Below are 26,769 nucleotides of genomic sequence, written 5' to 3'. Positions count from 1 at the left end.
CTATATCCTTATTAACCAAGGATTCCTGGGCTTTATCTAAGAACTGCTAGAGGTATGTGACATTGTGGTTTATAAGAAATCTCCCAAAATCCTTAAGAGCAATGGAAGCACTTTTTGTCTTGATGTTTGGTTTCTGTCCTCAGTTCCTGAAAATTGCTTCAGATGAAATGGATGTCATTATTTATAACAAGTCACTTTCTACTACAACTGGGCTTATGATAATGAGGTGACTTTAGGAAAGTACCTAATGATGGGAGCTGGTGCCAGGGGAATCAACAGTAAATAGGGGGTTGGAACTTTCATTCCTATCTTCCTGACTTCTGGGAAGGAGAGAAGGAAGAGAGGTTGAATCAGTCACCAATGGCCAATGATTTAATCAATCGTGCCTATGTAATGAAGCCTCCATTAAAAACTCAAAAGGATGAGATTCAGAGAGATTCAGGGTTGTTGAACAAGTGGAGATGTGGGGTGAACAGTGTATCTGGAAAGGGTATAGAGGCTTCATGCCCTTTCCCCATACTTTGTTCTTTGCATCTTTTCCATCTGATGGTTCTTCGGTCATATCTTTCTATAATAAGCTGATAATCTGGTAAGTAAAATGTTTCTCTGAGTTCTGTGAGCCACTCTAGAAAATTAACCAAACCCAAGGATGGGGTCCTTGGAATCTCCAATCTATAGCCAGTGGATCAGAAGCATAGGTGATAATGTGGGCTTGCAAACAGCATCTGAAGTTAAGGGAAGGGTTGCAGTCTTCTAGGACTGAGCCTGTGAAATACGATGCTCTGTGTAGACAGTGTCAGAATTGAGTTGAACTGTAAGACATCCAGCTGGTGTTGGACCATTGCTTGATGGACTAAGAACCACTCACCTCCACATATCAAACTTGGTGACCAGAATCTTTATGATGTATCTTGAAACTATAAGTTGTAAAGCAATTCTTCAGGTGATTCATTTGCACACTTATAGTGGAGAACAACTGGCTGAGACCCTAGTATGGGCTCATGATTCAGGATAGAGAACTCAAGAAATACTGCTCTCTGAATAAAAATTTCTTCTGTTCACTCACAAAAGGATCTATCTAGACTACAGCACTTTTTATTCTAAAAAGCACAGGAAGTGTAGGAAATTGAGAAGTTCCCACCACACACTTGCAGAGGACAGGCAATGCTTATATCTTTCAGATAGGATGAAGGGACTTAATTGTCTGGCAAGCTAACAACCATTGCTAGGGAGCCCGCCTGCATAGCTCTTAAAAACACACCAGCGATGTTGGCAGCTGGAAAGCCTTGCAAGTAGCAAGGATGCAAGTATACCAATACTTGGACTTCAAACCTTGGACTTGTGGGGATGGGCTTTTGTGAAATGAAATTCACTAAACTAAACCCAAATGCTTCACTTTATTTTTTTCTGCTTTTCATATCTGGGCAAGCAGATACAAGCAAAACCCAGGAATCAGAAATACAAAAAGTACTGAAATATTACATAACTCTCTGCCCTCTTATGATTAAGCAGATTCACAGCATTCAAGCTCTGGAAATGTTTTCTGTCCATCGAACAAACAAAGCTCTATTAAGGTAGTAGCTAAAGCAATTATTTTCAGCTTCTCAAACAGACACACAAAGCAAAGAAACAAACAGCCTCTGCCCCCATGAAGCAGCGGCCAAGGTCTGATAATGAAAACGGCAACCGAATGGCTGTCGACACTGTCTTTTCCCCTGAGTTTGCCTGATAAGTTCTCTTTTCGTGAATGACTAATGGAGAGGCAGCTGCTGCAGCAAATAGAATTCAAAACCCCATTAATATTGGTGACTCATCAGCCGGATTCTTTCCCCATGTCTGAAAATGTCAGGAAATTAAAAAGCACTGTGACATCTCCCGGAGACAAGTCCCATGTCAGAGCTGTAACCACTTCTAAATATTCTTGGCCTCATTCGGAAATTGGCTGTCACCTGGGACATGGCCTAGTTTGTAGTCCCATCCATGGGGGCAGGACAGATTACCAATCTCACTGAGTGAATGACCCAGCCTGCCCTCCCACACAGCTGGAAGTGGGAGCCTGGAGATGTTGCTGCTTGTTATTAGAGAGAATGGATAGAACAACAACATGCGTTCTGGGTTCCTGGCTTGGCTTCTTTAAGAGCAGAAGGAAAGAAGGTAGTGGGTAAAGACTGAAGTTACATGACCCCTTGTTTAACTAAACACATTTGTCTCATGCTTTGTATAAAATATAGGTAACGAAGGATATTTAGAAACATCTGGATAATCGTGTTTTGAGTTTTAGTCTTTCCCTGGAGAGTTAATGCTAACAGTTGGCTTCCCAATCACTTGAAACAAGCTCTATAGTCTTATTTTAATTCAACTAGATTTTTTCAGCCTACAGTAGAGGACCAGTCCCTTTGTGTGTATAGGATGAGCAAAAACACATGTTTGGAAAATGGAATTTCAAATCCTTACTGCAAAATTGGAATGATGAAGGTAACTAAAATGATAATACGGCTCTTCTGGTTGTCAGTGTCTTTGGCTATAACTCATTTAATAAAAATCATTGTTTTGAATGGAGTTCCGGCCAGGAGCGTGGATGACATGAGTCACTAAGGGAAGTCCCTGTTTGGAAGAAAAAGATATGTATGCATATCTGTCCCAGAGCACGGGCTGTGGAAATCCAGGAAATTGTAGCGAGATTTGTAGCCCTGAAGCAGCAGCTTGGGGGTATGTGAGATGATGAGTAAAGCCGTCTTGCGGACAGTGCAGGAGGAGAGGCTAGACTTCAGAAAACAGTCAGGCTGAGGGGTTTGGGATCCAGTGGGGAGGTGCAACTGGAACAGTGAATTGTGGAGAGTGTCCCGGAGGGAGAGGCTTCCCCCTCTACCTCTCCTGAGTCCTTGTGGCAGGACTAACAACAAAATCGACATGAGAAGATTAACAGGAGAAAAAGAAACAAAGTTTATTTTGTGTGCCTGGAAGTCTTCTAGAAATGCAGCCTTCAGAGATGGCCAAAGCAGGCAGCTTTCCTACTTTTTAGAAAAAAGAGACAATAGATATGTGAGGGATTGACAAGAAAAAGAAACTCAGGTTTTCGGGTGCTCAGTTAGTGAAGAATCCAGATTTTGGAATGGGATGGTAACATAAAGAAGTCACAAGGTCTGTTTATGTTGGCTTCTCGGCTTGAATTCCCTATCTCTGGTCATCAGAGTGTCCTTCGGCCTCCAGGTGAAGGGAGTGCACCTTTCACAAGAGAGGTTTATTTCCTGCTTTCAGGGAGACAGAAAAAAGGATCAAAGTGTCCCTCTTTCATTGTCCATTTCTTTAGTAACTTTAACTCAAAATAATCAATATGCCAGTGTGGCATATTTTGGAGTGACCCATCCTGAGCCTCAACAAAAGCTCCGAAAGTTGAAGAGAGCAATTTATATGTCATTTCGCAGTCAATAAACATCATTGAACGTTTCTTTCTCATCAGGGATAAGAGGGTTTTTTTTTTTTTAACTTGTCCATTCATTTGACTGATATTTTTTGAGCTCCTACTATGTGCATTAATAGTCACTGTGATATGGAAGTGGAAAAAAAAGTCTTTGGTCTAGCAGATTTGCAGGGAGGCAGAGGAGACAAATAAGAAGCAAACACAAAAGACGCACAATTCAGCAGAGTAAGTAAGTGTGCTATTTTAGGTAAGATTGTGGTCAGGAGAGGACTTTTGAAGTTGACTCTTTTGATCAAAGACCTGAAAGAAGTGAATCATGTATGTCCGGGAAGGTCATTCTGGCTGATGTCATTCCAGCAAATGCTAAGGCCCTGAGGCAGGAGCTCATGCTTGAGGAAGAGCAAGGAAACTGGTACGTCTAGCACAAAATGAACAAGAATAAATAGAGGGAAATGAGGCCTAAGACAATTAAGGGTCAGATCTCTTTCTGCCATTTGATGGACTCCAGCTTTACTCTAAAAGAAATGGGAGCCATTGGAAGATTTTGAATATAAAAATCAATATGTATGAGTTATTCTAAAGCATCCTTCTAGCTTGTCTCTTGAGACTAGATTTTAGACAGACAAGGACAGGATCAGGAAAAGCATTTAGGGGGCTACTGCAATAATCCAAGGGAGAGGTGATGGTGGGTGAAACTGGGTAGCAGTGATGAAGGCAGTGAGAAGTGGTCAGATTTCAGATACACTTTGGAGGAAGAGCAACAAGAGTTGCCGATAGGTTGAATGGGGAGAGTGAGAGGAAGAAAATGGTCAATACTTACTCCATAGTGTTGTCCTGAGTAATAACTAAATGGGTGCACTTGAGATAACTGCATTGAGAAAAACTGTGCAAGGATGGATAGGTTTGGAGGGATCAGGAATTTGGCCTGGGCAGGTTGGGCACAAGAAGTCTATCAACCACCCATGTAGAGAAATGGAATAGGGAGTTCAGGAGAGAAGCAGAGGCTGTGTGTATATATTTAGGCGTTAACAGTATACACATGGGATTTCACACATGAGTGTGGTGAGCTCCGTTACAGATTGAGAAAAGATGCAGAAGTTTTCAAAAGTGAACTGATGATATTTCAAATTTTAAAGGTCAAGGAAGTGAGGACTGTCTACCCACAGATCCTGATAGGGAGAAATATTTAGATAAGGGAGGAACCAAGAGTAGATTGGGGTTCCCAACAATTTCAAGGAGAGTGTCGTCATCATCACCACCTCTTTTAGAAGCGGGCCAAAGGTCACACTGCCTGTAAGTGGCAGAGCGCATGCTCCTGACCATTACGCTATTCTGCTTCTAACTGAACTGACTTACCTGTATCATCAGGGATAAGAGGGTACAAAGCATCAGGGATAAGAGCATACAAAGCATTTTGTTTTATAACTAGGTTTCTGACTTCCATAGTAAAAAGCTATGCCTGATTCATGAGTCTGTTCCACTATTGCTGGAAATCCAGGTGGAAACTTAATAATCCGGGCACTGCATCAAGGAGTGAAAAACTCATCTTGAGGTTCCAGAGTAAGATTTTAACAGTAAAATGCATTGTATTCTTTTTATAGAAAAATAGCTAGTTTTTCCCATCAATTATTGGACAATTGAAAATGGTATGGTAGAAAGCTAAGATTCATTTTATTCCATTGGGACAGTGAAGACTCTTGGTTGCTAATTGTATTGAGGAGTGAATGGATATAGCGTTTGGGTTTTATCATAAAGAACACTCTTCTCCAAGTCCCGTTTTTCCAACAACCTGGGCTGAATTGTCTCCAGTTCCGTCCTGCGCTACTGGACTCACTGAATGACCTGTGACAAGTCACTAAATGTCTCTGGGTTGCAATTTACCCTTCTGAAAAGGAGGGGTCATATAAGTGAGATTATTTTCAGACCCTATTCTATCTCTAGCATCCACACATTATTATTTCTGGCAAATTTATCCGTGTATCAAATTCCTGCAGTACAACGAATGATTCCCCAGTGCTGTGTCTGTCAAGCCCTGTATTACTTTAAAATATAAATGCTGAAGATATCAGCTCTGCAGATAAACATTTTAAATGCTCCGAACCAGACTGAACAACTCCTAAAACGAGATGATCTTTCTAAATTTCCTTCTGGCTTTAGTTTTCTGGGCACAGCAAAAATGCCAATCTCTCCCTCCTTGAAATTCTCACAGCACTTGGTCTCTGTCTCTCTTAGAACATTGATTGCTTAAAAAAATTCTTTGCACCTATACACCTTAAGTATTCACATCAGGAAAGTGTGGCTGAATTGATAATCTCCTTATATCTTCCAAACACAGTGTATTAGGTTACTAGAGCTGCCATAACAAAGTACCAAAAACTGGTGGCTTAAAAACAGAAATTCATCTTATAATTCTGGAGGCTAGAAGTCTGAGATCAAGCTGTTGGTAGAACTGGGTTCTTTTGAGACCTTTCTGCTTGGCTTGTAGATGACCAGCTTCTCCCTGTGTCTTTCCTTGGTTTTCCCTCTGAAGGTATACATCCTAATCTCTTTTTTATTTTATTTTATTTTTTAATATTTTTAACTCATCTCTTTTAATAAGGACACCAGTCATACTGAATTAGGGCCCAGCCTAAAGACCTCATTTTAATATGATTACCTTTTTAAAGACTCCATCTCCAAATACAGTCAGATTCTGAGGTGTCAGGGGTTAGGATTGCAACATGTAAATTTTTGGGGGGACACAGTCCAACCTATAAGACCCAATTCCCTACTGGATCCTCCATCTGCCTACAACAGTGTTGACGGCTAAGCCTCCATCTCTTGAGAAATTTCATCTGTGCTCTGGCTGATCCATAGGTAAGGCAGGACTCACAAATAACATTAGAAGTAAAAGAAATTAAAAACTGACCTTTACAATTAAGTCGGTATTCATACTCATCTGTCAAGATGTGCTTCATGCTGACTTCTGGCCTTTGTGGAGCTTTGTGGCTTTAGCTTAAAAGCAGACGGTGTATTCTGGATGAGAAAAATCATGGTCTGCCTTAGGGTACCATTCTGCCCTGAATGGGGTTCTGCGGCTTTGAAACACAGTATCTCATTTGCTCTTTCGAGGCGTATTACCATATCGCTTACCTGATGCTTAAAGGTAAATCCATAAAAATGCATGTTCCTTTTCACACCTGGTGAAAGCTATGATCCATTCAACATGGTACCTAATTTCTGATAATCATGCCAAGAAATGGCTGATTATGTTGCCTTAAAAACTGTGTTTCCTTAAAAACCCACTATAGCTCTTTCATCTGAAATTCTCTAAAACACTTTGGAGCCTGTTAGAGAATTTTAAGCTTGAGGAAGCTGTTAAGAAAAGTGCTTCCATATTTTGAACAAAAAGTGTTATCTGAATGGCATTTAGGGCACAGAAGATGAGTACAGTCGTATTCATATTTCAAGTTAGGTCCTATTCTTGGAGCTAGAAGATCAGAGCTTAAGTAATGGCTAGGCTCAGACCTCAGGAAATAAGCCACTTTTGAGTCTTAATTCCTAAAATCAAAAATCAGTGTCACTTCTGCCTCTTGAATGGTTGAATAACAAAGTGACACAGTCTATTATTGTTTATGAGTTGATGAATTGGCTGGTTAGCTGATCTCATCTAGACTTATTTGTGTGTCTGTGGTCAGCTGGTACGGTTCTAGGAGAGCCTCAGCTGGACAGCTCAGCCCTGTTCCGTTTGTTATCCCATCCTCCTTTCTCAGACAAAGGCAGAGGAACTAGAGGAAGAGAAGAGAATGCAAGGTCTTGATGTCCTGGCCCAGTACTGGCACCTGGTCACTTCTACATTCCATTGTCTAAGAAAGTTAAAAGCCAGTCCAATTCTCCACCCATGTTATGTTGATAATCTCCATGCTAACCCTAATCCTAACTCTACCCCTTTCTGGGCACGATCACTTACGCTTCTGGTTGCATCCTATGCCACTTCCGCCTGCCAAAATTTAAATCCAAATGTGGCTTCTCCACTTCTACTACATCACTTCCCCATCCCCTCTTCCAGTATCTCCACAGCCACCTGCTCCCTCTCACATGCCTCCCACTTGCCCTGGGGTGGAGGAATAGGAAAGAAGACTGCAGCTCTTGACCGCAGGTACTTGAGTCATCTGGCAATGGGTGTAGATACAGGGAGGAGTGAAAACTGGGGCCATTTTTGCAGTCTACCACAGAGCATAATTGAACAGTAAGATCCATTTTGCCATATGATTTATGACCACTACTTATCTTCTGATGTCATATACATAGTAAAAATATTTCTCATGAAATATAGTTTCTTGCCTTTTTTAGATTTGGAAACCAAGTAGAAAGGCTTTTTACTTTATAAAGTTACCATTTGGTGTTGGTTTTTTTTTTTATCATTTCTAATTGAAAAAAATACTGCATTTAAAAAAATTGTGAAATTTGAGATGACCCAGGGGAAATTTTTAAAATTTAAGGAGCTACATCGGACATAATTTATAGCTTCAATATAAACATGGTGAAAAGTGCACTTTCTTTCCCTTCCTGGGATGGTCAAAATTATTTCCATTTCATTTTTTTTCAAAGTCATTGAAAATGGTCAATTTCATATTTCTCTAATAGTAAACATACTGAGTGGAAAATTTCAGATTTAGCCATTTCTCCTGCTTGATGACATGATTTGTGTTGTAAGTCATTTGTAGTAAATGAACTGCTTGGACTATTAAACTAGAGGATTCCAGACTACATGTATTTGTCATATATGATTTAAATTTCAACTTTTTTCCAAAAAGAGCTCCTCGTTATTTACAATGAAATGAATGTGTAGTTAAGTCCTTTAAATAATTACAGCAGCACAAAGGGCAGGCAAAAGTGAAAACAGAAAAAAATTGGAAGCAAGGGAATTACTTTAAGTTAGCATTAAATTTGGCTTCATGATTCATAATTAGAAAGTTTAATTTATTCTCTAGAGCAGTGAGTGATCTTATCCAAGGATTACTAATATAGTAGTGTTTCAAGTAATTTGCTGTTAATAACTATTAAAGTTGTTGAATTCTTTCCTTTTAAAAGATAGGAAGGATTTACTTTCACCCACTTACTTTTTTGAGTGGGAAAGAAAGGCATGTACGTACAATTAGGTTGCCATTATCTATCTATTGGAATTTGTACATGTAAAATGTAAAAAGTTATCTTATGTAAGTGTCACAGTTGTGGAAAGATTAAAGGTGCTACTCCAAATGGTGGAGATTATTTGCCCATGACCAGTTAATGCATATTGATTCTTTACATTAATTTGAGGTCTTGGTAGAACATCATGAACTTTCAGGATGTCACAGCTGTGCAGGGATCACCGGTAAGGGATGACATAATGACCAGCAGCAGCAGACAGATTAGTACTAATGATATTACCACCATCTGGAATAGAACACTTAAATAAACAGTTTTTAAGAGCAGTTTTAAGTTCATAAAAAAATTAAGAAGGTACAGAGTTTTCCAATATACCCCACACCCCCACACATGCATAGCCTGGCCCATTATCAATACAACCCTCCAGAATGGCACATTTTTTAAAACTTATGAAATTATACTGACAGAGATTATCACCCAGAGTCCACTAGTTTACATTAGGATTCATTCTTGGTGTTGTACATCCTATGAGTTTAGAAAAATTTATAATGATATGCATTTACCGTTACAATATAATATGGCATAGTTTCAATGCCCTGAAAATCTTCTGTGAGCCACCTATTCATCTATCCCCATTCCCTGGTAATTCTGATTTTTTTTTGTACTGTCTCTATAGTTTTGCCTTTCCAGAATGTCATATAGTTGGAATCATACAATACATAGCCTTCTCAGACTGACTTCTTTCACTTCACAATATGCATTTAAGATTCCTCCATGTCTTTTCATGGCTTGATAGCTCATTTCTTTTTAGTGCTGAATAACATTTCATTACCTAAATGCACCACAGTTTATTAACCCATTACCTACTGAAGAATATCTTAGTTGCTTTCAATTTTTGGCAATTGTGAATAAAAATGCTATAAACACCTGAATGCAGATTTTTGTGTGGATGTAAGTTTTCAACTCCTTTGCATGAGTACCAAAGGGCACAACTGATGGTTAGTATGGTAAGAGCATGTTTAATTTTGTAATCAAAGAGATGTTTGATTTCTTCTTTTCAATTTTATTGATTTCTGCTTTAATTTTTATTATTAAAAATTCTGCTTACTTCTTCTTACTTTGGATTTAATTTGCTCTTTTTTTCTAGTTTCCTAAGGTGAAAACTTAGATTATTTATTTAAGATCTGTCTTTGCTAATATATGCATTCAATTCTGTAAATTTTCCTCTAAACCTGTTTTTTGCTACATCCCACAAATTTTGATGTGCTTTGCTTTCATTTTTATTTAATTCAAAATATTTTTAAATTTCTCTTGGGATTTCTCCTCTGACCCATGTATTATTTTAAAACATATTCTTTAGTCTCCAGTATTATGGAGATATCTTTCTGTTATTGATTTCTAGTTAATTCCATTGTGGTCTGAGAGCAGACATTGTATAATTTCCATTTTTAAAAACTTGTTACCATGTGTTTTATGTCCAAGAATGCAGTTTATTTTGGTGAATGTTCTGTATGAGCCTGGGAAAAAGTACGTACTCTGCTGTTGGATAAAGCACTCTATAAATGTTTACTATAATTGGTTGATTGATAACTGAGTTCAATTACATCTATACTGACTTTCTTCCCACTGGATCTGTCTATCTATGATAGAGGGGATGTTGAAGTCTCTGACTGTAGTAGTAGATTGATCTGTTTCTCCTTGCAATTCTATTAGTTTTTGTTTTGTGTTTTGATCATCTGTTTTAGGTACATACACATTAAAGGCCATTATATCTTTTTGGATAGTAAACCTCTTTATCATTATGTAATGCTTCTCTTTACCCCTGATAACTTTCCTTATTTACTGAAGTCTGCTTTATCTGAAATTAATACAGCTGCTCCCAATTTCTTTTGACTTAGTGTTAGCATGGTATATCTTCCTCCATCTACTTAATTTTAATTTATATGTGTCTATATTTAAAGTGCTTTTTTTGTAGTGAGTTTCTTGTAGAGTGGTATGTCTTATAGACATAGAGTTGAGTTTTTTTTTTTTAATTCACTCTTGGTTATTGAAACTATTGATGTTCAAAGTCATTATTGACATAGATTTATATCTGCCGTATTTGTTACTATTTTCTTTTTGTTGCTCTTGCTCTTAGTTCCTGTTTTTGTCTTTAACTCTTTTTTTGCCTTTTGTGGTTTTGATTGAGCATTTTATATAATTTGATTTTCTTGCCTTTCTTAGCATACTAGCTATATACTTTTTTTTTTTTTTTTTTACTTTATAAGTAGTTGTTTTGGAGTTTACAGTAGACATTTACACCCAATCCAAATCTACTTTCAAATAATACTATACTACTTCATGGGTAGTGTGAATATTTGATAATGACAGAGTAATCCTAATTTCTCCTTCTGCACATTGTAACACTGCTGTCACTCATTTCACCTGTCAATAAGCACACACACACATATATTCAAACACAATGTTGCTATTATCACTTGAACAAAGTTTTATTTCTTAGATCCATTAAGCACAAGAGAAACGAGTTTTATTTTACCTTCACTTACTCTTTCTTCAGTGCTATTTCTATCTTTATGTAGATCTGAGGTTCTGCCGAATATCACTTTCCTTTTCTCTAAAGAACCTATTTTAACATTTCTTGCAAGCCATTTCTACTGGCAACAAATTCCCTCACTTTTTGTTTTCCTGAGAAAGTCTTCTTTCCTCCATTACTTTTGAAAGATAATTTCACAGGGTACATAATTCTAAGCTGATTTTTTTTCTCTCTCTCATCACTAGATACTCCACTTCTCTCTTCTTTCTGAGGAGAAGTTGAATGTAACTCTTACCTTTGTTTCTCTATAGGTGAGTTTTTTTTCCCCGCTCTGGCTTCTTTAAAGGATTTTTTCTTTACCTTTGATTTTCTGTAGTCTGAAAATGAAATCCTTAGGTATAGCTTTTTTGACACTTATTCCCCTGGATAGTCTCTGAACTTCCTGGATCTGTGCTTTGTTGTGATATTAATTTGGGGAAATTCTGTCATTACTTTTTCAAATGTCTCCTCTGCTCCTTTCTTTATTTCTTCTCCTTCTGGTGCTCCCATGATGTGCATGTTTCACCTTTTGCAGTTGTCTCACTCTTCTTGAATGTTGTGTATTTTTGCAATTTTTTTTCCTCTTTGCATTTCAGTTTTGGAGGTTTCTCTTGAGCTATCCTCAAGCTTGGACATTCTTTCCTCAGCTGTGTCCAGTCTACTAATAATCCTATCAAAGGCATTCTTTATTTCTGTAATGGTGTTTTTTATTTCTATCATTTCTTTTTGGCTCTTTCTTAGAATTTTCATCTCTCTGCTTATGTTGTGCATCTGTTCTTTCTTGCTGTTTACTTTATCCATCAGTGCCCTTAGCATATTAATCATAGCTGTTTTAAATTCCTAGTTTGATAATTCTAACACCCCTACCATATTAGATAGGGTTCTGATACTTTCACTGTCTCTTCAAACTGTGCTTTTTGCCATTTAGCGTGTCTCGCCATTTTTGTCTTGATAGCTGGACATGATGTACTAGGAAAAAAGAACTACTGTAAATAGGCCTTTAGTGATGTGATGGTAAAGTCCAGGGGGAGGGAAAGTGTTCTCTAGTCCTATAACTAGGTCTTAGTCTTTTAGTGAACCTGTGTGCTTCTGGGCTGTAAACTTTATACGTGCTTCTCAGTTGCCCTCCCTCTTAGGTGGGGCGGATTGGCTAGAGTGGGGCTGGAGGTGGGTGTTTCCCTCCTCCCACATGAAGGACTAGAAGGAGGTAGAGTTGGAGATTTTCCTTCTTCAACATAGAAGGTTAGAGCCAGCTGGAGCTGGGTCTTACTCTTTCCCCAGACCAGTGAGGCTCTGATAAAATCCCAGTAGGTTAGGTTCTGGGTAAATAGTAGATTTTGGTGGAACAGAATGCTTTGTCATATTTCAACATTGTTGCTTTTCCCCTCCCCCCGCTGAAAGCATAAAAGGATTTTTTCCCCCAATATTCATTGTGAGAACCTGGTATAGCTCCAGAAGGTAAAACTCACAAAAACTTGGGGGTCCCCTGATGACTGGAACCCTCTGCAGTTTTAATCTGTCAGACTTGTCCACACTGAGCTTCCAGCAATTCATCAATTACCGTTCAGGACTTCCGACCCCAGCATTGGTTGCTGGGGAGATTTAGTTAGAGGTTTTCTGCTCCAGTAAGTTGTGATTCTTTGTGTTTGACTGTGAGGCACTCCAGTTTTGGAGGCAGTGGATTGCACTGTGTCCTATTTCTTTTTCAGATCTAAGAAGAGTTGATGATTTTTCAGTTTGTTCAGCTTTTTACTTGTTGTTAGGACAGAGTGGCAACTTCTAAGCCTCTACATGTCAGACCAGAAACCAGAATAGGGTAAAATACTTTTCAAAGGTGTTCTCTGCTCCTTATTTCATCCGAACCTCACAAATCCATAAGCTTTCTAGGAAAGTATTTTCTTCATTTCACCATGAGGAATACAAGTCCAGAGAGACGAATGCTTTGCAGAAGATCATGCTATCCTCTAGGTTTTTAGGAATGGGAATCAGTCTACTTTGGCTCAGGAAACTCCTGCACTGCTTCAAATAAACTGGATTTACCTTGGTGGAGACCAGAGTCCTTTATCTGAGATTCTTCTTGATTGGATAAAACCAACCATGGTCTGAGAGAGCTTTTCATACCTACTTTAAACTGTGAGCCATAAGCTTCATCTGTCAGCAGCAGCTGATTGTGGCAAAGACTCTCGTGGCCCAAGTTGTCTCTCTGGCCAGTGCATTGAACCATTTATGTAAATCCTGACGAGGTGCTAGGACTAGACTGAAAAGGACAAGGTCTTTCCCCAAAATGCTCAAAGTCTTGCCGGAATAACTGATTCTGAGAACTGACTGATAATTAAAAGGGACACAATCATGTCACAATGTATCTGGCCCTCTTTACTGAGATGTCATTCCATTACACTGGAAGAAACTAGAGTACAAAGAATTATGGTTTCTCCAACTTGTTTTTGTTTTTTTTTTCTCTAATGACTCACTGGCCAGATAATTATTGAATTTAAAGCATTTTTAAAGCCTAAAATGAAAAACTTCACTTAAGTCAACAGAAAGCAGATGGTGTTCATGTACAAGAGAACCAGCTCAGGGTTACACACAGCTGTATTCCTTTCTCTGGTGCCACAAGTGAAATTTGATTATGTCTGTGATTCATTTTAAAAATGACACATCCTTAACATCATGGTGTAACTCCAAGCATTTGGTGACGATGAAGCTGTTTTTTGTCCAGGAAATAATGCTGCCTTCTACTTACTCAGGAAACTAATCCAATGACAAACTAGAGTGCAATGTTCTTAATTGGCACCAAGATTTTCCCTAAGAATGGGGGGAAAGCCATGAGAATAATAAAAATAAAAGTAATCAAATAATGTCAGAATATAATAACTTTTAGATTATGTCAATATCAGATCTGATTTTGGATAGAGGTATAGAGTGCTGGTTTAAAGAAAAGCCTCTGACATCAGCCACATCTGAATTTAAATTCTTAATTACTGTGTGAGATCAGAAAGTTATTTCACTTTTCCTTCTCTAAAAATCAGATAATAATATTTATCTTAAAGGACTGTTATATGGATTAGATAAGATTACATAAAGATTATAGAGGTAAATTTCTCATGTAGTAAGCAGTTAATAACTGACAGAAAAACAAGCAATCACATGGAAAGGGGGAATATGGGCATCTTATTGGGTTTTTCTGCTTATCATTTGCATAATTTAGATGTTAGTTGAAATGCAATATATCCATAAATATTGTGGTACTTCAGCTTGGAAATTACTGTGTGATACTCTTAACATTAATATATGTTTCACTTTTTTGTACCTTCTCGGGTGCTTTCTTGAGCTACTAATAAAGAAGATATAAATAATAAGGTCAAAAGTGGCAATGACTTCCCCTCTCTCACGTGACAAATGGCATCTAATCTGCCAGGGCTGCTTGAACGAAATGCACTCTCTCCAAGCTCTCAGCTGCCAAAACTAAACTAAAAGGAGGTGATTAAATAGTTGGGCTTAGAATTTAAAGTGTGAGCAGGAATTTATGAGACTTGCCAATTTCTGATGCTTCAGTATCATGAATTTTTTTTTTTTTTTTGTAAAGGTTGTTCATATGAAGGTGGAAGGTTGGGATTTCAACCCACTACTCCATAACAAGATTTTGTCCCTCAATCCTTCCATGGTTAGGTGTTGCTCTCCCATTGTGCCAGAGGTGGTTTTTTAAATGATTACCAGGCAGTTAACAGAAAAAACACAGGTACCTGATGTCTGCCTGATTCACAGTTCTGTAAGAGGTAGATGTCAGGCAACAGGAGAGCTGGTGAACACTTATGGGAAAAGCAAACACAGATATGGAAGTCAGGAGCTCTGGTTTATGTTCTGCGCCCTGCCACTCATGATTTCTGAGACTCCAGTCTTGTCATTTTCCACTTCTGAGCAGCAATAACTAGAGGTTCCTCCCTGAGGAACACTTCTTTTCACGAATTAGCGATGCAGTGTGAGCTGACCTTCTTTGCTGGAAAATTGGACTCTTGGCAGGAAAGTCAGGGCAGAGAAACACCTGAACGAGGCTGGAGGAAGTCTTCATACCTCTCTCTACCTGGTGACAGATGCAAAGAATCCGTGGGTAAAGGACCTCATATCCCATGACTTCAGGGTTCAGCAGACTTTTCGCTGAGGGACAGGGCCAGACATTATGACCTTCTGAGCTGTCAGAAAAGGTCAGATGGATGGGCCAATTGGTTGCACTGTCATCGCTTTGCTTCCCTCTTTGGTCGGCACAATTCTGTCCCTCTGAGAGTGTGCTAGCCTTTTAAACCGGTTGTTGCCTTGCTACCTATTAATATTCAAACTGTGTTGGCTGTTGAACTTTGTGAGCAACACCAGATTAAATAACACCCTTCACATTATGGGATTTTTAGGATAAACAAGGTAAACTATTCGTACTTCATTAGTTGTCTATACTGACAAGATGTAACCATTATAGTAAACTGAATCAGCCGTCAGCTGATAGCCCGGAATTGATCATAATTTTACTTAAAAATTGTCCCTTTCATAACATATGTAATTCTATGGCTAATATTAATTGAATCTAATTTAGATGAACCATATATTTTTAAATAAACTGTTTGGAACCACCACAGTCTATTTCCTGATGTCTATATACTTCCTAAAACAGAGCAATTCTTTCCCACAAGTCTTGAAGTGGACTAAGAGATCCCATGTATGGGAATCTACTTTACCAAGATCTTACCCTCTTAATAATCTTCAAACACATAAGGAGGTCCCCATGTGGGACATTAGTATTAAGGAACATCAGTCTTATAAACCAAATGTAGTATGTCGCTGTTTTCTTTACGTACACGCTAGGATTCAGGGGATCTAATTTTAGCTGCTGTATTTTGGGATACTGACCATATTTAATAGAATTATACATTAGGTTCTGGATTGTTCCTCTGTGTGAATATAACCAGTGAAGCATACCAAAATCCAAAAGTTCTCTCTCTCTCTCTCTCTCTCTCTCTATATGTATGTGTATATATATATAATAAACTAGCTACTCTGACAATATGCTCCTGGGATTGAGGAGGGTGCTGAGATTGAGAGCAAACTTCTAATTATCTACCAGTTCCCAAGCATTGTGGTTATTTAACATTTTTGTAACTTTTCACTTGTTTTGTTTTTAATGGTGTTGTGTTTTTTTTTTTTTTTACCATTAATTAGCTAGTGTCTGCTAGTGTGTGCCTAAGTCTCCACATTTCCAATGACCCCTACAGATGGAATATTTCAGAATAATGAGTCATGATTTATTATTCAGTGCAAAAATAATGACATTTTTGGTACCTAGGGTAGCCTTTCTGTATTCAACTGAATGTGCAAATAGATGTTCTCAGCTGAAATGGATGTGGGTTCCTTAATGCCAAGCCACTCATCCTTTAGCAGACGGGTTCTCATGCCTTGTATGAGACATCCTTCCTAGAAATCTGTACTGTTTCTGTCATTCCATCTGCCCAAACTAGACCAAAAATGAGACCAACCCAGCCAGAACAGGCATATAGATCTTAAGGACCACCTCCTATTTCAACCTCCTGTTGAATTTGGAAAGAATATATCTTTATTGCTATCTCTAGGCATAAAGCAATAGGCTAAGTATACCTGACCAGCTTGGGCTAAAAAGAATGAGACATCAGTGCACAATCTGTGTAAGCCAAGGATATGCGAAGAGGTCTCAGAATTGTTAAGAGTTAGAATTTTAGCCCCGAGAAAAACCTTAGTCATGATCTGGTCTAAACCTCCCCAGACTGAGCTCCAGAGAAGATCGTAATTTGTTCAAGCATTCAAGGTGAATCACTGTGACAGTCAAGATTGGAATCCACATCCTAATTTCCTCAATGAAGAAAAAAGAAGGGGTAACAACAGCCCGTCTCACTGAGGAGAATAATGATTACTTGTTTCATCTGCAGTACTTTCAACCGTGGGATGTTTTTATTCCAACGTAACTGCCGTGCTCTCTTGATAGGAGGTTATAACGAAGTGCATAAAGTGAATATTCCTAACCATGATTATCTGAAATAATATTTCTCACCTTATTTTACCTTGTTTGTAAAAGATGGCCAATTTGAATAATCTCATGTGATTTGAGATTGTTCGAGATCTCGTCAGATATGAGAAAGCGCTGTAACTTACGAGGTAATTTTCAAATACCGGCTGGTGTTACCACCTCCGCAAGTTCTTGTCTTCGTGTAACCTCCCGTGCGTTCCAGAGAATATCACTTGTTTAAGTTCGAGATACAATCAAGGAATTAGATTAGCTAGCAGAAATAGTTAGCCTAAAAATACACCCCTATTAAATGAGGAAAGATATGTTTTGAAATGTAGTTGGAATAAAACAGTGCCATTGTTAAGCAATTTTGTAGCCAGGGCCTTTTCTGAGCAGTCCTATTGAAGTGTTTTGATATGTCCTATTTTCCACTAGCCACCATGGCATAAAGTTGGACTGCTACAGATTACCAGGAAATTGTTCTCAGAAGCAGAACCAGATAGGTGAATACTAAAGTAAAATGGGGAAGGTGAAAATAAAGTTGAAATAGAAATAAATTACCCTCAAATTCTTTATTTTACAATGATTGCATACATAAATAGTTATAATAATTGATTGCTAATCTACATATCATGAAATTCCATATGTACTGTAGTATGTTCTTTTCATATTTATAAGATAACAAAACTTGGACAATGTCTATTTAAGCTAGTGATCGGAGAATATGCATTCAGAAAGTTGGACACAGTTTGCTTTTGCTGGTTTCTTGCTAAGCCAAACCTTAGGGAGGCTGCAAGTAGCATAATTTTGGGAACGTGTCCAGGTCTGAGGAACCAGTCTTTGGGACATTCAATTCAACGTGGAATTATGTGGCTCTGAAAGTAGTTCCAATTCCTGTTTCCAAGGACAAGATTGACTATTCCAGTGATGCTTCCTATATAAGGATTCTGATTATTAGTTACAGAGGCACCATGAATGCTTTCTGGAATGAGGATAGAGAGAACCAACCAAAAGACCAAGGAGTATATAATCTTCTTGATTCTTGTACTCACTCTACCTATGGTTTCCATTCCTTCTTTCAAAACCTATTCGCTGAAATTACAAATGTGTTCTGGTGTGGAAACATCTATTAATTCTCTATTAGTTCAGGATAGCAAGCTAAATAAAGAAACAGCATTGTGGAGAATATTGATAACCTTAATCAAATTTGACCCCCAACAGTAACTCCTTAGAAAGTTAAATGCTGACTGAACCAATTGAAATAGTCATTTTCCTCTGACTAAGGGAAGAAAAGAGAGAGCTGACAAAAACAGTGATCATATTGGCCTTAGATTAGGTTGATGCTCAAATCCTTTACCTAAATGAACTCTATTGAGCAACTTGTACTTTCTCAAGGAATCACAGCATGAAGTAAAGGCAAGAGATGAGTCATAGTCCTGTATGGTGCTGAACAAACTGGCTTAAGGCATGATTCACGAGACTTCAGCTTTGGGAATTGCAAAGTCTTTCTTCACATTCAAAAGTTAAAGGTAAAGAAAATTTAATTCTTAAGTGTGATCCTAAGGAACAACAAAAAAGTACTTTCACAGTATGTTGATCTTTCATATTCTAAATCATATTGAATAAATGATCAAAATTTATATCCTATTTGCCTTGAATTTAAGGGAAGTAATTTTCTAGCAGCTTTCGCCCTGAGCTAGAAATTAGAAGTCCAGAAAGACTTATTTATTTGATTTTAAAAAATAACTGCCTTTGTTAAAAAGCCTAGGATACAAGCACTAAGGCATCATTAAGTATTAAAAAAAAATTTAGGCCAAGAGATGACAGTAGTAATGCAAAGAAGAAACCAGGGCAGTTGAAAACAGCTCTCAAATAATGGTGCCTCATTAGTACATTGAAGCAGTCAGATTTTTAAATAATGGTCTAAAACAGAAACTAGGCCACTTGATTCAGACTGGGGCAAGGGTTGTAGAGATAAGGCTCTTCCACAAGAGGAACACTTTTGGGACAAAAACCTTGGCTCTGTTTCCTTGCATTATGAACAAACAAACAAACAAATGATGGCATGGTGCCACAACTTGAGAAATCTGTGATTTCTGAGGCTGCCAGTGTTTAAATTATAGCAGGCCTTGAATAAACTCAGCAAATATGTGGTATGTATGGAGAGAGTATTTGGCATTTTTTGACTGACTGCCAAATATTTAGATCTATGAATACTCCAGTTTCTTTTGAGGTGGAAGGATGATCATTCTGTGTCTTTGGTGGAAGGATGATCGCTTCTGTACACCTTGATCTATAGCATTCCTCTCTCCCCCCTTGTGTTCCAGTGGAGTGGGTATATGACCTAACCTTGACTGATTGGGTGCTTTCTTCCAAGACTTTGAATTTTGAGAGTGTGAATCAAGGGCAGGAGAAATAGTTGAGTAGATTTCTTTATGGTGGCAATGATGGAGAAACCACCATATAGATTTTGCTATGAGACAACTGTATGTTTCCAGGTCCCAGCCCTCTCACACTCCCTTATGGTCCCAATCTGGTCCTTCTACTTGCATCAATTCTGCGAGACTCCGAATTCTTCTAATCACTTCCTTTTTGCCTAATAAATTGAGTCCACTTCTGTTTCTTGCACTGTGGAACTACAACTATTCCATTGTGTAAGTTAAATATAACCAGATTTCAGGGTTAACCTTCAGTGCAATGAGCTCCAAGGTTCCCTGCAGAGTAGGGGTTATTGCATTCTGAAGGCTCATGGAGATGTTTTAAGAATGAAAGCATTTTGAAAGGAGATGCATAACACTAGCATTCATATATCTTTGATGCCTGATAGTGGTTCTTAACAGGGGATGAATTGCTCCTGGAAAGTTTAAGACCTCCTGAAATACAAATAGCCTAGTCTCTACAGGATTGAAAATAGAAACCTATCTTTATCCAAAACTATACAGAAGACTATTGTAGTCTTGCTTTAATAGGTAGGGGCTCTTTCTGATTTTTTTCATATCTCTTTATTTAAATAGCTACATAAAAGCTGTCAGAGCAGGGCAGAATGAATTGGTAGAATACATCCAAAATTAGGAAACGTCTAGAAGTCATGCAGTCCTGATGCTGTCATTCCCTCTCTAACAATCCTGAGCAATTGTGTTGTTCATTGAACACCTTTAGTTATTAAGTGCTCACTACCTCACAAGGCAGACTGCTGGGCTACAGAACAGCTGTGCTTATTAGAATGTTTCTTTTGACTTTGGGTCTAAATATAGCCTCCTTCAAATTGTATGTATTTATTGATCATAAAATTGATCTCTGGAGATACAAAAAATGGTTACTTCAAATGTTTTCTCATATATCATTAATGAAAGATTAAAAATGGGGCAACAGATGACATCATGTAATACATGGAAAATCCTGAGAAAGTCACTAAAAATTATTAAAGCTAATAACCAAGTTCATCAAGGTTGAAGGATATAAGATCAGTATTCAAAAATTAGTTCTATTTCTATACGATAACAATGAACAATTCAAAAATTAAGAAAACAATTCCACTTAAACATCATCAGAAATAACAAAAGGCTAAGGATAAATGTAGGAAAAGAAGGGAAAATCTCATACAAAAGACTGTTGAAATAAATGAAATAATACATCTAAATATGTCTGTGAAGTCTTTTGACATCTCAGTTTCATGGATCAGAAGACTTAAGTTGTTAAAATGACAATACTCCCCAAATAGAGAGTCAACACAATCCTTATCAAAATGCTAGCTAAATTTTTGCACAAGTTGGCACGCTGATCCTAAAATTTATTTGGAAATGTAAAGGGCTCAAGATAACTAGAACTATATTGGAAAAAATTAACAAAGTGGGAAGATTCACACTTCCTGATATAAAAATGTACTACAAAGCTACAGTAATAAAGACAGAGTGGTCCTGGCATAAAGATAGGCATTTAAATCAATGAAATAAAATTGGCAATACAAAAATAAACCCTTACATTTTTGGTCCATTGATTTTTCAACAAGAGTGCCAAGACAATTCAATGGGGAAAATAAAATAAAAAGATAAAAACTTGCAAAAGAATAAAGTTGGATCCCTATGTCATACCACACCAAAAATTAACTTAAAATTGATTATAGACCTAAATGTAAAATTTTTAAATATAAAATTCTTAAAATAAAACGTAAGAATAAAATTTCTGTAACCTTTGGCAAAGCTATGTTTCCTTAGATATGACACCAAAACTACACGTGAAAAAAAGCAAAAATAGATACATTGGACTTCGTTAATATTAAAACCTTCCGTGCTGCAAATGATGGCTTCAAGAAAATGAAATGACAATTATGGAATGGGAGAAAATATCTTCAAATCATATATCTGATAATAGACTTATATCTGGAATATATAAAGAACTCTTACAACTCAACAATAAAAATAAAAACAGCACAATTACAAAAATGGGGAAAGGTCTCATATGCCCATTTCTCCAAAGACTTTACACAAATAGCAAGTAAGCATATGAGAAGTGTTTATTAGCTATTAGGGAAATGCAAATCAAAATCACAATGAGATACCGCTTCACACCCAATAGGTTGGCCATCATTAAAAAGATAGAGTGTAGCAAGCATTAAAGAGAATGTGGAGAAATTTTGGAATTCTCATACATAGGAGTGCAAATTGGTGCAACTACTATGGAAAACAGTTTAGCAGGCTCTCAAAATCTTAAACATGGAGTTGTATGAATCAACAATTCCATTCCTAGGTATACATATACAAAAGGCAAAAACCATATGCCCACACAAAAACTTATACATGACTGTCCATAGTGGCATTGTTCATAACAGTCAAAAGGTCAAACAACTCAATGTCTATCAACTGACAAATACACAAATGTTGTATATCCAGATAGCCATAAGATGGAATATCGTTCAGCCATAAGAAGGAATGCAAATATTTGTACACCAGTGTTCAGAAGCAACGTTATTCAAGATAGCCAAAAAGTGGAAACAATCCAAATGCTGCTGGAGCAAGAGATGGATGGATAAACAAAATATGTGTATACATTCAACAGAATGTTTTTCCACCTTAAAAATGAATACAATTCTGATACATGCTACATCATAGGTGAACCTTGAAACATTGAAAACATTATGCTAATGAAATAAGCCAGACACAAAAGACCATATATTGTGTGATTTCACTTATATGAAATGTTCAGAGTAGCTAAATCTACGGAGAGAGAAAGATTAGTTGTTTTCTGGAGGAGCTGGGAGAGGAAATGAGAAGTAGCCGCTAATGGGTATGGGTTTTCTTTTTTGAAATGATGAAAATTCTCTAAGATTAGATTTTGGGGTTGCACAGCTCTGTGAATGTACTAAAAAACACTGAGTTGAATACTTTAAATTGGTGAATTTTATGTATGCAAATTATATCTCAGTAAAGCCATTTAAAACATATTAAAAACAAAAAGTAAACAAAAATGGGGCAAGACCAAGAACGGGTCTTTTAGTAGGCTAGATATGGAAAAGGACTATCTCCATCACCCTGCGTGATTTCTTTGCAGCCTTCACCACATTTTGTAATTACTTTGCTTGTTTACTTATTATTGCCTCTCTTCTTCACTAGCCTCTGAGTTCCTTGAGGGCAGGGATTATTTCTGTCCTATCATTGTGTCCTCAGGATTAAATACATTTCTGGAACTCATAGGTACCCAATAAAGATTTGTTATTGTTGGCAGGCCAACTGAAACCTACTTCTAAGCTGCAAATTAATACATTAAGCAACTTACACAGTAATGTTTTCCAAATGGTTAAGAAGCCACTTTGCCAATCTAAACTCTACGCTGCTCGTAAAAATATTTTGAGAGAACACATGAACAGACATGCAGAAATCCAGATATTTGTTATCCCACACTATTACATTGCAATACTAATAAAATGGAATGAGCCGAGTTGACATAATGTTCTCATTGAGCCTGAAACAGCGTAAGAGTTTCACATGATGGGACTGAATTTATCAAGAGTTCAAGAGGCTAAGATGCAGTGCATCTGAAAAAAGTTTTCCCACACAATCCCTATACCAATTATTCCCATAATATTGACAAGCTACTAATGAGAATGTTGTCTTAAATGTGTACAGTGTTGTTCATATAAGTCCATCCAGAAAGCTAGACAATAGCCTGGAGTTATCCCCCAAGTAAAGAGTCTAAAGTTTGAAATCACTATATATAAAAAAAGGATAATGCAGTCAGATGTCAAAAATGGGAACGCTGTAGAAATTGCCATCTTTTAAACTCCACAGGGACACTACAAACCCTGGAGGAACGTTTCATGCTTCATTCATCTATGTAGAAAATTTCTCTCCATTGTCTTATACTCTTCTGGCTTCTATGGATGGCATCCTTTGTTGTAGGTCATCTATACCTTACCATCTTCTCTCAAAGCCTTCTTTTAGAAACCGCGTCCTACTCACCATCGTTTGCTAACAGGGGTATCTCTAGGTGGTTCCTTTATCATGTACGGTTACCTTTATCCCATAGTTGACTCACCATTGTTATGGCTACAGTTTCTTAGTGGTGGGACCACTAATCTCCCTGTTTGGACCGTCTTTGAAGTCATCTAACCATCCTTGGAATGACATCAAATAATTTAGCCCCTAATTGAACAGTGATTATCTTTTAGCCATCTTAGACGTTAATATTTCTTTCTTTATTCTTAGTATCAATAATAATTAGTGTATGAAGGTCAGAAACAGGAAGTAAGTGGATGCTAAAGCAGTGACAAAATTTTTTTTCTGATGTCTTAATTGGAGAAAGGTAATCAAACTGGAGCAAGAATTGGAGTATATTTCCGTCTCTTAATCAGGAGGAATGTTTGCTTTCTGCTTTACAAACGTGTTGATAATTTACTTTTCAAGCATAGGATTGCTTTTATAATAGGTACAAGCATCACAATATTGCCATTTGGGATGAACAATTATGCAAAATGATTAGTTGACTCCAACCCCTAAATGTAAAAGACTCCAACAGAATGCTGCCCCTTCTTGAGACCATTTGCCTGGTTAGTAAATACTTTCTAAGCTTGTAGCTTGGCAGGTATAGTTGTATTTGCAAGGAGTTCCAGAGAACTTATTGTCTTGAAAGAATAAGATTCACTAAAGTCTTCACTTCTACATAAATAAACGCCCAAGATCTATAACAGAGTCAGACTCCATGATGGTCCCCTCATAATTAATTTAAAAGTTAAAGAAGTGCTTTGAACCCCTTGAAAAGTGAAAGTGGTAGTCAGAATTGAATCTCTTCACTGGTGTGTTGTTTAGATGGTCATTACTTGACGTGTTTGGGAGGAAAGAGATAAAAGAACTTAGAATGATTGCTTCTTGATTATAAACCTAAGAGAGTATTGAGGATAAAGCTTTAAGTCAACCTAGATTTTCATCCCCAAAGACACAATAATCAAGGTCACCCCCTCTCCCCGGCCCTTGTAGAATGACTGTCATATGGACAAGAATCAATGAAAGCTCCTGCTTAACAGAATTATTTTGGGAGGCAAAATTTTTCATCAAAAAATTCAACAGAGTTCTTTGCATCATTCCTTTAGATGTGAAATTTGCTTTGTTTTACAGCATATTTCTTTTCAGTGGTATTTGACTGTACTGTCACTCCAATATTCTACTTCTATTTCATGGTATTAATGACTCTTTCTTCCTAGAGAAAATATTAACAAGGGTGGAATTACCTTAAGTTGCTCTGTGACCTCCAAGTATTAAAAGGAATGTGATGATTTTGGGACTTGATTTTAGTTACATTACTGTTTCTTTTCCTGAGTTGATTATTTTATAGTAGTTGGAAAATTGTTTACTTTTTCTTTCATAGCAAATACAGTAATGCCATAAGCTGTGGAAATGAACACTGGATTTGGCATCAGAAAAGCAGAAGTTGAATCTCATCTCTGGCGCCTACTAATTGTGCAAGCTTGAAAAAGCCACTTAAATTCTGTTTTGGTTTCTTCATCTGGAGAGTGAAAATAGATCATAGGTCCTGCCTAATAGAGAGAGGTGCTGTTAGAACTCAAATACCATAATGATAGTGAAAAATCTGGAAATTAGAAAGCACAAACAAGAATTATGTAGTTTTATTTCTATGAACAGTTTACCTTCCAAAGGTTCATTTTTCACTTAGTTGCTTGGAACACAAAAGACATTGTTTCATAGACAATGCACTGTATGGAAGAGACTGTCAAATTTGTTCAGATAGTGGAACACCTGGAAAACATAGTGCTTTTTGGAAAACACCATAAAATACTGATATGCTTAATTCCATCATAGGAAATGGTAATACTCAATAATGGAAAATATGAATTAAGTGTATATGTATGCAATATCAAATCACAGTCATAAGCATGTGTCCACAGAGAGCTTTTCTATTTATATCCTGGGTTCTTTGTTCAATCATCATTGATGCCTTATTATCTGCTAGGCTAATTGCAGGTAGGAAGCAATGGCTAGCAAAAATTTAAGAAATATTAATGGAAAATTTTAAATCGAGAATATATTTCAAGTAGATGGATTTTCTACTTCATCTTCCTCCCTGTCTCTCCACACCACTATGACTGAAACAGAAATAATTTGTGAAGCATCATTATGTGGGAAGAGATTGAGAACTACCACCATAAAGGGTAATTCTGTACCCAGGCCAGCTTGCAAACATCTATTTAATCCATAATGTGGCTGTTCTAACAACAATAACAGCTATTTTATAACTGTACAAAGCCAGTGTTTTTAGATTAGAAAATGCTGGTTTTTGAAACGATATTGAAGATAAATTCTAATCGTCTTTATGGGTGCTTTTAGGATTAAAGAAAAGCAGCTTATAAAGCCCTTCCGTACATAAAAATGAAAATCACTGAGATTTAAAGCCCCAAGAAAGTTACTATTGCTGCTCTTGTTAGAAGGAAATATTCTTACTAGTCTGGAGAAGACTTTGTTAATGTGACAATTACACTGTTTTTCTTCTTCCCTCTGTTCCCCTACTACCTCATCACCTCACACTTAAACATATATATTATTGCCTGAAATCTGTTGGCCATCTGGTCAAATAATTCAGTGAAATGGAAGCGTCAGACTCAAAAACATGCCCTTGATTTAGGACAATTTGATAATCTACCTTCTATCTTCTACTGACACATACCAATTAATTACTAAATCATAGAAGTGAGAAGTCATTGTTTTCTTTGGAAATGTTTTCATTTCCATGGCTTGTGTATGAATTTTTCATCCAGCTTTACCTTCTCCTCATGACCGCAAGCCATTAAGGCATAAAGCATCTACTGCTCTCACAACGGCCACAAAACAGTGTCAGGAGACTGAATTCAGATCCCAGTACTGCCCCCATTAAACCTGTAACTCCACTTCTGTGGACATCGGCTACCTTATCTTTAAAATGAGAAGATAAAGCTTAGGGACTTTATTATACTAAACCAGACCTATGTTCCATCTTACATGAGCACCAGGGCCGTGGGCCTTGAAGAACTTAGCTCTCCTACCTATTGTCCTCAAAGGCTCAGATGCACAACAAGTTGTCCCAACTTCCCTAATTAATCTGTAATCCATGTGTCATTCATGAATTTCTCTAGATGAAACT

The sequence above is a fragment of the Camelus ferus genome, chromosome 5, assembly GCF_009834535.1.
Source record: "Camelus ferus isolate YT-003-E chromosome 5, BCGSAC_Cfer_1.0, whole genome shotgun sequence".
Classification (NCBI taxonomy): domain Eukaryota; kingdom Metazoa; phylum Chordata; class Mammalia; order Artiodactyla; family Camelidae; genus Camelus; species Camelus ferus.
The sequence above is the reverse complement of the archived record's forward strand: the minus strand, read 5'-3'. Positions refer to the sequence as shown.